Genomic DNA, 12,016 nt, shown 5'->3' with positions numbered 1-12,016 from the left:
GAAGCATCTTCAGAATTTACACTCAGAGTATAAGCAACACAAGAAAAAATAGATAATGGGACCTCATCAAAATTAAAACCTTATGTGCCACAAAGGTCTTTATTATGAAACTAATAGGATAACCTATACAATAGAAGAAAATATTTGGAAACCACATATCTTATAAGGGTTTAATATCCAGAATATATAAAGAAATGCTTCAACTCAACACAAAAGGACAGAAAAATTAAAGACTGGGCAAAAGACTAGAATAGACATTTCTCCAAAGAAGATATAAAAATGGCCAGAAAGCACATGAAAAGATGCCCAACATCATTAGTCATTAGGGAAACATAAATCAAAACTACAATAAGATACCATTTCATACCCACTAGGATGGCTACTATTAGAAATATGGAAAATTAAAAGTGTTGGAGAGGAGATGGAGAAATAGGAACACTCATTCATTGCTGGTGGAAATGTAAAATGGAAGACAGTTTGGTAGTTCCGCAGAAAGTTAATTATAGAGCTACCATATGATCAAGCAATCCCACTCCTAGGTATATAACCAAACGAATTGAAAGCAGGGATTTGAACAGATATTTGCATGCCGATGTTCATAGCAGCATCATTCACAATTGCCAAAAGATAGAAGCAACATAATTGTCCATCAGCTGATAAATGGATAAACAAAATAATGTAAAAAGGAATGAAGCCATAAAAAGGAATGAAGTTCTGATACATGGGGCAACATGGATGAACACTGAAGACCCCATGTTGAGTGAAATAAGCCAGACACAAAAGGACAAATATTGTATGATCTCACTAGTATGAAATAATTAGGATAAGCATATTCATAGAGTCTGACTCTAGAAAACAGGCTACCACAGGTGAGTAGGGAGTAGGGAATAGGAAGTTAAGGCTTAAAATGTCCAGAGGTTCTATTTGGGATATTGGGGGGAAAATGATAATGAATGGTGGTGATGGTAGCACAACTTTATGAATTTAACAGCACTGAATTATATATTTGAATGTGATTAAAGGGGGAAATTTTAGGTTGTATATTTGCTACTAGAATAAAATCTTTTTTAAAAATAATCCATGGAATTGCACAACACAAACAGTGAACCTAAGTTAAACTATGGACATTAATGGTACAATTATAAAAATGTGCATCATCAATTGTAGCAAAAGTAGTACATCGATGCAAGTTGTTAATATCAGGGTTTTCTTATACAAAAATTAACTTCAAATGGATCAAGGACCTAAATATAAAAAGTAATAACCATAGAACTGCTAGAAGAAAATGTAGGAAAACACCTTCAAGATCTTGTGGTGCAAGGTAGTTTCTTAAACCTTACACCCAAAGCACAAGCAACAAAAGAAAAAGAACACAGGAAGCAGCTGTGGCTCAAGCAACTGAACTCCTGTTTACTATATGGAGGACCTGGTTTGATCCCTGGGACTTCCTGGTAAAAAAAAGAAAAAAGGTGTCCCAGACCTATGCAGTGAAGCACAAGGCCCCCGTATGTCGAAGCAATGCCCCAAAAAAGACAATGATGCAATCAGATAGGAAAAAGAAAAGACAGATTGGACCTTCTCAAATTAAACTTTTGCACCTCAAAGAACTTTGTCAAAAGAGTGAAAATGCAGCCAACTCAATGAGAGAAAATAGTTGGCAGTCACATATTTGATAAGGGTTTAATATCCATAATACATAAAATTCAATAAAAAGATAAACCATCCAAATGAAAAATGGGCTAAAGACTTAAATAGACATTTGTCCAAAGAAGAAATCCAAAGGGGAAAAAAAAACATGAAAAAATATTCAGCATTACTAGCAATTAGGGAAATATGAATCAAAGCTACAGTGAGATACCATTTCATGCCTATTAGAATGGCCACTATTAAAAAGTTAGAAAACTGCAATGTTGGAGATGTGGAGAAATAGGAACACTTATCCACTGTTGGTGGGAATGTAGAATGGTACAGCCACTGTGGAGTACTGTTTGGCAATTCCTAAGGAAGTTGAATACACACTTGCCACATGACCTGGCAATACCATTACTAGGTATATACCCAGAAGAATGAACAGACATCTGTACACTGATGTTCACAGTGGCATTATTCACAACTGCCAAAGGATAGAAACAACCCAGATGTCCATCAACCAATGAATGGATAAACAATTTTGTGGCATATACACACAATGGAATAGCATGAAGCTATAAGAAGAAATGAAGTCATGACAACATGAATGAACCTGGACATTATGTTGAGTGAGGCAAGCCAGACAAAAAAAGACAAACACTGTATGATTGTGCTATTATGAACTAAATACATTCTGTAAAGTCATGAAGTTAATAATTAGAATATAGGTCACCAGAAAATAGAATAAGAGTAAGAGAATGGAAAGCTGAGGGTTAATCTGTGCAGAATTGGTAAAAAAGTTGTTTGTAAATCTTTGGAAATGAATAGAAAAGGTGAAAACAAAATCAGTGTTTGTAACTAGCAGAGCTATGATATGGGCATGACAGTGGTTGAAGGGTAAGTCTAAGGTCATGTATATTACTAGAAGGAAAGTTTAAAAATGTAACATGGGACTGTATAACATAGTAAAACTGCATGTGGAAATATGAGTATGAATAATATTGCATATATAAGACTGTTTTTACAAAATGTAAATACAAATAAACTAGAGAGATGAAAACAGTATAGCTGCTCTGTATGGCAGGAGAAGCACAGAGAGATTGAGAGGTGAGGAGTTTATTTTTTTTGTTGGTCCGTTTTTTATTTTTTATCATTATTGGAATAATGAAAATGATCTAATAATGACTGAAGTAATAAATGCACAGCTATATGATTATACCAGATACCACTGATTATATACTTTGGATGGATTTATGTTTATTAATTTGTATCAATAAATTGATTTGTTAGGGAAGCAGATGTGACTCAATCGGTTGGGCTACCATCTACCATATGGGAGGCCCTGGGTTTGCTTCCCAGGGCCTCCTTGTGAAGGCAAGCTGGCCCGCACCTGCAGAGAGCTAACGGCCCGTGCCCACAGAGAGCTGGCACAGCAAGATGACACAACAAAGGGAGACAAGCAGACCCAGAGGAACATGCAGTGAATGGACACAGAGAGCAGACAGCAAGCAAAGCAGCGGGGGGGGGTGGGGGGATGGAGGGGGAATAAATAATATAATAATAAAAATAAATCTTCTTTTAAAAAATTGATTTGTTAAAAATAATAATAATTGGGTGCTATATGGGACCCAATTATTTTATTCATGATTTTTCTGTAATCCCACAACATTTCAATAAAAAAAAGGAATGGGGTGGAGCAGGTGTAGCTCAGTGGTTGAGCACCTACTTTGCATTATGAGTTCAACCCCCAGTATCTCCTAAAGAAAAGAAAGAAAACAAGGGGTATAAGGCCCATTTCTGGATAAAGAGATGCAAGGGTAACCACCTCTTAGAAGTACTGCCAAAAGTAGAATTACCAAATCAATGGATATAAATCTTAAGGCTTTTGATACTTGGCAAAGTTTTCCTCCTCCCCTCCCCACCCCCAAAAAAGATACTTTTAAAATATCCTGTTTCTACCTGTCCCCTTGCTTCCCACTTTGGGGGTTTCAACTGTGTGGGTACATGATGTTGGGAACTGTGGCAGCCATCTTGAAAAAAATGGTGGAAAGGCCTAGTAAGTCAAAGAAAGCAACCTATCACCCTGATCAACCTAGAACCAACTAGTTCCAGACTGCAAGCAAAAGCATCCTAACTGAAATACATAGATGTAATGAAATATTATAAAGACTTTCAAAATGTTTATGAAGTTCTTTTTCATGACAGAAAAGTTTATGATATAAAAAAACTGGAAGGAAATAGTCTTAACATTTTGTCTTGTTCATTTCCAGCTTTTTTATACCCATATTTGTATGACTGATACTGCATTTTAAGTTCAGATTTGTAACCTGCTATTCTTTCACTTCATGTTATATCATAACACATTCACTTTCCAGCCTAAAGGCCACGGATTCTGATCATCTCCAAGGCCAGCACAACTCCTCACTTATCTTTGTAAGCCGAGAAAAAAAAAAAAAAGTGTTGAATTAAACACAATCTGTGATAACTAGATTATATATTCTCACCAGTTACAGAACTAAACTTTTTCTTTTAGAAAAATTAAGTTGTTTTTATTATTTTTATAAAAGTAACTCTTGCTCACTGTAAAAAAAAATTTCAAGCAAAATATAATATATTGTAGAAGTAAAAGTCCCTGACCAGAGCAGTCCTCAGAAATAGCCACTATTAACAGTTCAGAGTACATTTCCCCAAACATTTTGCTAAGGCATATACAAACATTTTTTAAAATGAGCTTTTACTATGTAAACTCTTACAAAAGTTGCATTTTTCCATCACATTATATTATGGACATTTTTCTGTGTCACTATATATAAAATTACCTCATTCTTTGTAATGGCAGTGTGGTATTACCGAACAGAAATACCACAATTTATTTAATGAATATTATGTCTGTTTAGAATTTTTCTCTATTACTGGGTTTGAAGGACTGTTAATAACCACCCCCATTATTCTATTGGATTTCAGAACAATTGAAAGATATTGAAAGATCCAGACATATAGAAATCAAATAGCCCTTTCATCACTGAAGGCCCTACTTTGGAATTTGTGCTCCTGAGTGTGATGGAGTTGGACTCAGATGCGACCTTTCTACATATGCCTCTTCTGTCACTTTTACTGAACCTGTGGTTGGAGCTAGGGTTGGTGTATACTCAGGATATTTGAATCTCTGGACTGGGTATGTGCCAGCTGGGCCCTGAGCCTCAGCAGAGTTGCAACTCCTACTCTATGTTTCATTGGACTTACCCAGGTCACCTAACAGGGAGGTGAAAATGGTCAAACACCACACCAGGGAACCGAGAATGCCTACAACTGCAAGCAGGCAGATCAATGTGGGATCTAAGTCCCCTCTCGATATAGAGGTGGATTGGACATCACCATCCCAGGGTCCACAGGATGGAGGAATAAAGTATGGATTAGAGTGGACTTACTGATATTCTACTATAGAACTATTGTGACTAGTAATGGAAGAAATTGTAGCATTGATGTGGAGAAAGTAGCCACAGTAGTTGCTGCGGGCAGGGAGAGGAAAGAAGAGGTGTGATGTAGGGGCATTTTCAGGACTTGGAGTTGTCCTAAATGATATTTCAGGGACAGATGCTGGATGTTATCTATCCTGCCATAATCCACTGAATATACTGGGAGAGCATGTTAACTACAATGTAAAGTTTTATCCATGTGGTGCAGCAGAGCTGCAAAACGTATTCACCAAATGCAATGAATGTGCCACAATGATGAGAGAGGTTGTTGATGTGGGAAGAGTGGAGGGGGGCTATGGGGTATGTGGGAGCCTCTTATGTTTTTTAATGTAATGTTTTGTGTGATCTATTAACTTTTTAAAAAGATAATTAAAAAATTAAATTAAAAAAAAGAAACTGATTCTAGAGAACATGGCTTCAACATGAGAGCCAAATGAACTTACTACTAAGATCCCCACCACCATCAGAATTTAACTTAAATCCCCCAAAACTGCAGGCTTCCCCACAGGGGCAGAGCTTACCCTATGATCAAGAGGGATGAGAGGACCACTTCAATGAAGACAGGCTGATCCATCCAAGAGGGAGGAAGGGGCCAAACAGAACACGCTCAGCTGAAAGTCACTCTTCCCCAGGGTCAGGGTGAGTGAGGGTGTGGTAGATTGAATCAAATCCCCCACAAAGACATGTTCAAGTACTAGTGCCCGGTCCTATAGGTGTGAACGCATTGTAAATAGGACCAGAAGAAGATGTTATTATTAAAATGTGGATTCATTTGTGAATAGGATCTTCAAATATGCTAATCAGATGATGGCAAATTGAATTGGGGTAGGCCTTAATCCCATATGGCTGAAATGCTTATAAGCAAAGAAAATTGGACACAGAAGTCAGTGGAAGTGAGAAGTTAGAAGAGGCCAGAGAAGGAGAGAAATCACCACGTGAAAGAGGCAGAGATGCAGGTCAAGGAACACCAAGGATTACCAGCAAGTCCCCCCAAGAACACTACAGACTCCAGGAGAAAGCAAGCCCGCCGATACCTTGATTTGGACTTCGAGCCTACAAAACTGTGAGACAATAAATCCTGTCATTTAAGCCAACCAGTGTTTAGTATTTGTCATAGCAGCCCTGTCAAACTAAGACAGAGAGTGTGGGGCTAAAAGCCAGAAATGTTAATCTGGTGGAGCTGCGGCCACATGGAACCTATTATAATTATAGTGAATACCTGCACAAATAAATTTGCACTATTATTTGAATATTGCTGTAAGATAAATCCCTAGATTGCTAGATCAGAAGATAGATCTACTTAAAATAAGTAAAAGTATTCCAAATACCCACTAAAATGATGGTATCAATTTACACTCCCACCAGTAGAGTGTGAGAGTACTTATTTTGCCCCTCCTAGTCAACTATTCCCAATCTTTTTCACCTTTGGCGATCTGTTATACAATTACATTGTGATTGTTTTGTGTGATTTATGTATCTTTAAAAATAATTATAATAGTAAAAAAGAATGAAAAAATTAATGAATAAACAGCAAAAAATAAATAGCATTGTGGTTGTAATTTACATGTCTTTATCAATGAAGTTGAGCACTTTTTCATAAATTTACTGGACACCTATATTCCTTCTGTGGCCTGCCTACCCAGGAACAAACACCTGTTTTCCTAGCACTGATATTCCATTGACTTGCACATTCCACCCTTTCTCACCCAGTCCTCTTACAAACGTGTACATTTGTGGGATGTCTGGATAGGGTTAGAGGTGACACCCCCATGAATGAGTTCAGGTTTTCCTCTGCAAATATAAGCCAAGCAAAACTGCTCCTTTGGCTTCTCTAACACCATGTCCTAGTGAAACAATTAAACCAGTCTGGATACAACTACAATAATAAAATGTCAAAATATCACTGGGAGTCAAGAGGCCAAATTTTAAATCTAGCTCTGCCAGTTAATAACCTCTGGGTTACCAGGAACAATTCACTAAATCTCTCTAAGCTTTAGTGGCTTCTTCTATCAAGTGGCAGTAAGAGGTGAATAGGTCAGTAGTTGGCAAGATTTCTTTTTAGCAGCAGAACCCTTATGCATATACAAAACAAAAAGCAGAATAAAATCATAGTAACTCTGTTTGAAGCTGAGACAGGCAAGCAAGTCCAAGCCACAGCTACATGGACTCCAGCTTGTCCCCAGAAGTCCCCTACCTCCCCGTGGACTCCCCATGGAATTCTCAGCTTGAAAACCATTAGGCTTAGAAGAGCTGTAAAGTACCTCCCAACACTAATCCCTAGACACATTCAGGATTTAAATGAATGGCAATTCTGAATCACTTACTATATAAGCGTTTCCATATTTCCCAAGGGCCAGTTTAATTTGGGTGTGCTACTAAATTTGCAGATGAGTTAGTATAAACTGACACAAATAGTATTTTTACCATCTGTAACAGGATGACCTTAGGTGAGAATGAGCTTGGGGACATCTTGAATCTTTAATATACCCATATGTGGGGATATGTCTGATATCAGCTTTATATGTAATGACCTTGTTTCGGCCATAAGATCAAGCCCTGCCCTGTGCATAGGAGTGGGGTTTCCCCTTGACAGGATTGGTCATTGACATTGTTTCCTGGCTTGAGAAAACATCAACCCAACAACACAAAGTAAGGACTTCAGGAAACAGCCTTCATCCGAGGTAAGGAAAAATTAGCTCAAGCACTGGCTACATAATTTGTGAAGCCCAGGACAAAATGAAAATGTCGGCCTCTTGTTCAACAATTATTAAGAATTTCAAGATGGCAACAACAGAGCAATATACCATGCACAGGGCCATTCTAAGCACGGGGCCCTACACAACTGCACAGAACATGCACAGGTGAAGATGTTTTCAACAAACCTGGACCAGCTGTGTATCTGAGTTGCCCCAAAAGAATACACACATACTAAAAATAAGTGAGCAATATAAGCTTAACTAATATTTTGTGGTTGGAAATGGAAAAGGAACTACAATCGCTCACCCCCAGAAAAAACTATTTCTCTTCTCAAGGTCTTTTTTCTGCTTTGGCTTCTCTGGAAGTTTCCCTTTCTGCCTTTCCACACAAGGCCATTTCCTGGCCCCTCTCAACCCCCTCCCCTAACGCACCCCAACCCTCAATTCCTTACCCTTTTATTACGCAGAGCAATTCCATTCTCTCTCACCTCTTATTCCAAATTAATATATCCAGACTCTTAACAGGACTCACATTAGATTGAGGACGACTTTTTTTCGTGGGATCTCTCTCTTTAATCCCAAATGGCTTATCAGTTCCCTTATTCAAAACAAGATAATATGGCGCTTCCTCCAGAGAAATTCTGGTAAATTCAAGTATCTCCCTTCAGAAGAGCAGAGGTAGTTCTTAATGGAGGATTGGGATTATGCATTCTCTCTCCTGTATTTATGGAAATGTAGCAGGCCCTTTGCCAAGCAAAATTTTGCCTATAGCCATGGCCTCAAAAAAATTCAGCCAGGACTATAGCTCCGCATCAGTGAAACCTGAGCTGATGAGCAGTCTCCTGACCCACTCAGGCAAGGAGCATCAGATCCTGAGAAAGCTTTAGATCTTCTGAGTTCTTCAGAGTAGAATGTCTACAAAACAAACAAATCTTTCTCTTGCTAATAGTGACCACATCTAATTGCACCACATTTATCCGACTTCAGTTCCAATTTTTGCCTTGTCCATTTACTACTTGTTCTGATATTAAATTATTATTTTTCTTTAAATTGACTCACTTTTTAAAACATAAAGAAATAAGGGTGCATTGTAAGCTACGATGTCCATAAAATCATGGGTTTGTTATACTGGCTATATTTTTCTAATAAATACTAAAACAAATACATCACTATGAAAATAAGAAATGCTCATCCATGTGCCACCTTAAATCATCCCAATGGTACACATACCACAATTGAAAAACACCACATTGTGTAAAGAAAGACCATAGACTCAAAATTTTAAGTAACGCTCTGTTTACTAAAATCTGTATACAGAAAAAGAAATGTGAAAGCAACACACGCACAGCAGTGTCTCAACTCCCCCGGTCTTCTTATAGCTTGAAATAACAAACACTCTTTCATGCATCTTTATGTGCCACAAATCTACAGAACTAGCTTAGCAACTTGAGCAAGCCATGCAAGGGGTCTTTTCCAAGAACTGTTTTTCTCTGCAGTAAAGGGCCTCTTGGGACTCAGGGGGCCTGTGGACCCAGGGGAACATGCTCCTCTAGCAGGAGTGCCTGAGTGGAATCTTCCTCAATTCACGGCTTAACTTTGTCACAGCATGTTTTAGTTTGCTAAAGGCTGCTGGGAGCCATGTAACAGAAGTGGGCTGGCTTTTATAATGGGAATTTATTAGGAGGAAAGCGTACAGTTCCGAGGCTGTGAAAGTGCCCAAATCAAGGCATTGTCAGAGATGCTGTCTCACCAAAGGCCACCCCAAAAAGTTCCCTTTTGCCCCTTTCTCTGGTGATAAGAATCATTTTTAACAGCTGCGAGATACTCTGTTTTATGTATAAACCATAATTCACTGTTGTTTCTAGCATTTAATTATGAATAATGATGCAATTAGCATTGTCATAAATAAACCTTTAGTTACATTCTAGGTTATTTCTTTAAGACAGATCCCCAGAAGCAGTTTTTTTTAACATAAAGCTCTTAATACCTATTTCCTGTCTGCTTTCCAAAAAGGTTTTACAACTTTCCACTTCTATCACTAGGATATCAAGGGACTACCTTGCAGTTTTGAATATCTTCATTCTGTAATCATTACCAATTTGATATGGGAAAATGGTAATGAATGAATTAACATAGTTGTTTTTAATTATCAATGAAATTGAATATTTTTAAAGGTTTATTAGCCATTTGTATACTGTTTGAATTGTCTTTGTCCTTGATTATGGTCTTGATTTTTAATTACTGAGTTTTAAGAGCTTTATATATATTGAGGATATTAACCCTTTGTCTCTCATATCTATTGCAAATATTTTCACCAGAAAATGTTATCTTATTTATCCTCACATTTTAATTATGTTTTTAAACACAAACAATTGAGCCCATTAGTCTTTCCCTTTATACTAAAAAAATTAAATCCAATTCTTATATCTACCACATAATAATGTAACCACTGAGAAGTTATAGGACAGATCTTTTCTATTTTATTATTTTCAAAAATCGTGATTTGTCAAATGTTTGCCTTCATGTAACTTAAATTTTATATCTTCATAAATATTTTTGAAATAAATTAGTAAGTCAGAACAAATTTCTTATCAGATTTTGTATCTCAGTTTTATTATTTAAAATATATAAACTCTTCCAAAAATATTGAAGAGGAGGGACACTCCTTAATTCACTTTATCAGGCCAACATTACCCTAATACCAAAGCCAGATAAAGATGCCACACACAAAAAAGAAAATTACAGACCAATATCCCTTATGAATAAAGATGCAAAATAACAACCAACCAAATCCAACAGCACATTAAAAAAACTATACACCATGATCAAGTGGGATAAATCCCAGGTATGCAAGGGCAGTTCAACATAAGAAAATAAATTAATGTAATATACCACATTAACAGAATGAAGGAAAAAAAATGTTGATTTCAATTGATATAGAAAAGACATTTGATAAAATTCAGCCTCCCTTCTTGACAAATACACTTAGAAAACTAGGAATAAAGGGACACTGCCTCAGCATGATAAAGAACATATATGAAGAACCAACTGCTAACATCATACTCAAGGGTGAAAGACTGAATGCGTTCCCTCTAAGATCAGGAACAAGACAAGGATGTCCACTGTCACCACTGCTATTCAACACAGTACTAAAGTTCTAGCCAGACCAATTAGGTAAGAAAAAGAAATAAAAGGTATTTAAATTGGAAAGGAAGAAATAAAACTTTTCTTATTTGCAGATGACATGATCCTTTATACACAAAATTCTGAAAAACCAGCAACTTCTCTAATTAAAAATTTTAAAAGCCAACACATCAACACATCCAGAATATTTCCCATCAGATCCTTTGTGAAATTTTTCTGAACCTTTTCTTTATCAATTGCAAACTCTCAATCCCACTGGAACTCTCTCACTATCCACTAATAATCTCATTATGTAATCACCATGTACAGTTATTCGATAAACATTTATAGAGCACCCTTATATATTATTAGTTCTCCCTTGCTCTCAGAGAGATCACATACAATTGCAGGAGAAGGGCAGATGTACAATAAGTACAATGATCGCAACAATCACAATTTGGTTTTGTACCTTCCAGAATATCCGTAACATATAGTGCTATGGGAATACAAAAAAAGATGCTAGTAGAGCTGTTCGCATGTGAGCTGTGCATGGAAGGATGAGTGAGAGGTTGCCAGGCTTATGGGCGGGTGGACAGGATGGGGGGCAGTAAGGAGTGCAACGGGGATTTCAGGCAGAGGGAACAGCATATGAAAAGATACAACATCTTAAATGAGCATAGTGCTCAATGTAACCGGAGCAAAAGGAATGTGGTAGTGGTGAGGGACTTGGCAGGTAATATAGAATAAGGTCAGATTATGAAAGACTTTAGGTCACCCAAATGAATTAGTACTTTATCAAACAGACCCATTAGAGATATTTGGGGACCTAGGATGAATGCTAAATTACCTAAGCATATTTCCTCAGGTCTCCAATGACTTCCTAACTGTTAAGATTCCTCTTATAGCTTGCTGACCATTCTGACCATTTTTTCTCCTTCCTTGGCCTCTCCTCCTCGCTTTCTTCTTAAATGTTGACAGCTCCAAGCCTTGTTTGTTTACAGTGGAGAATTTCACCCATCCCTATAGCTTTTAACACCACCTACATTCTGCTGGCTCTCAAATGTGTATCTTTACTTCTGTTCTAAATCCACA

Source organism: Dasypus novemcinctus, chromosome 3 (assembly GCF_030445035.2).
Source record: "Dasypus novemcinctus isolate mDasNov1 chromosome 3, mDasNov1.1.hap2, whole genome shotgun sequence".
In the NCBI taxonomy this organism is placed as follows: Eukaryota; Metazoa; Chordata; class Mammalia; order Cingulata; family Dasypodidae; genus Dasypus; species Dasypus novemcinctus.
Note: the sequence above shows the minus strand (reverse complement) of the source record.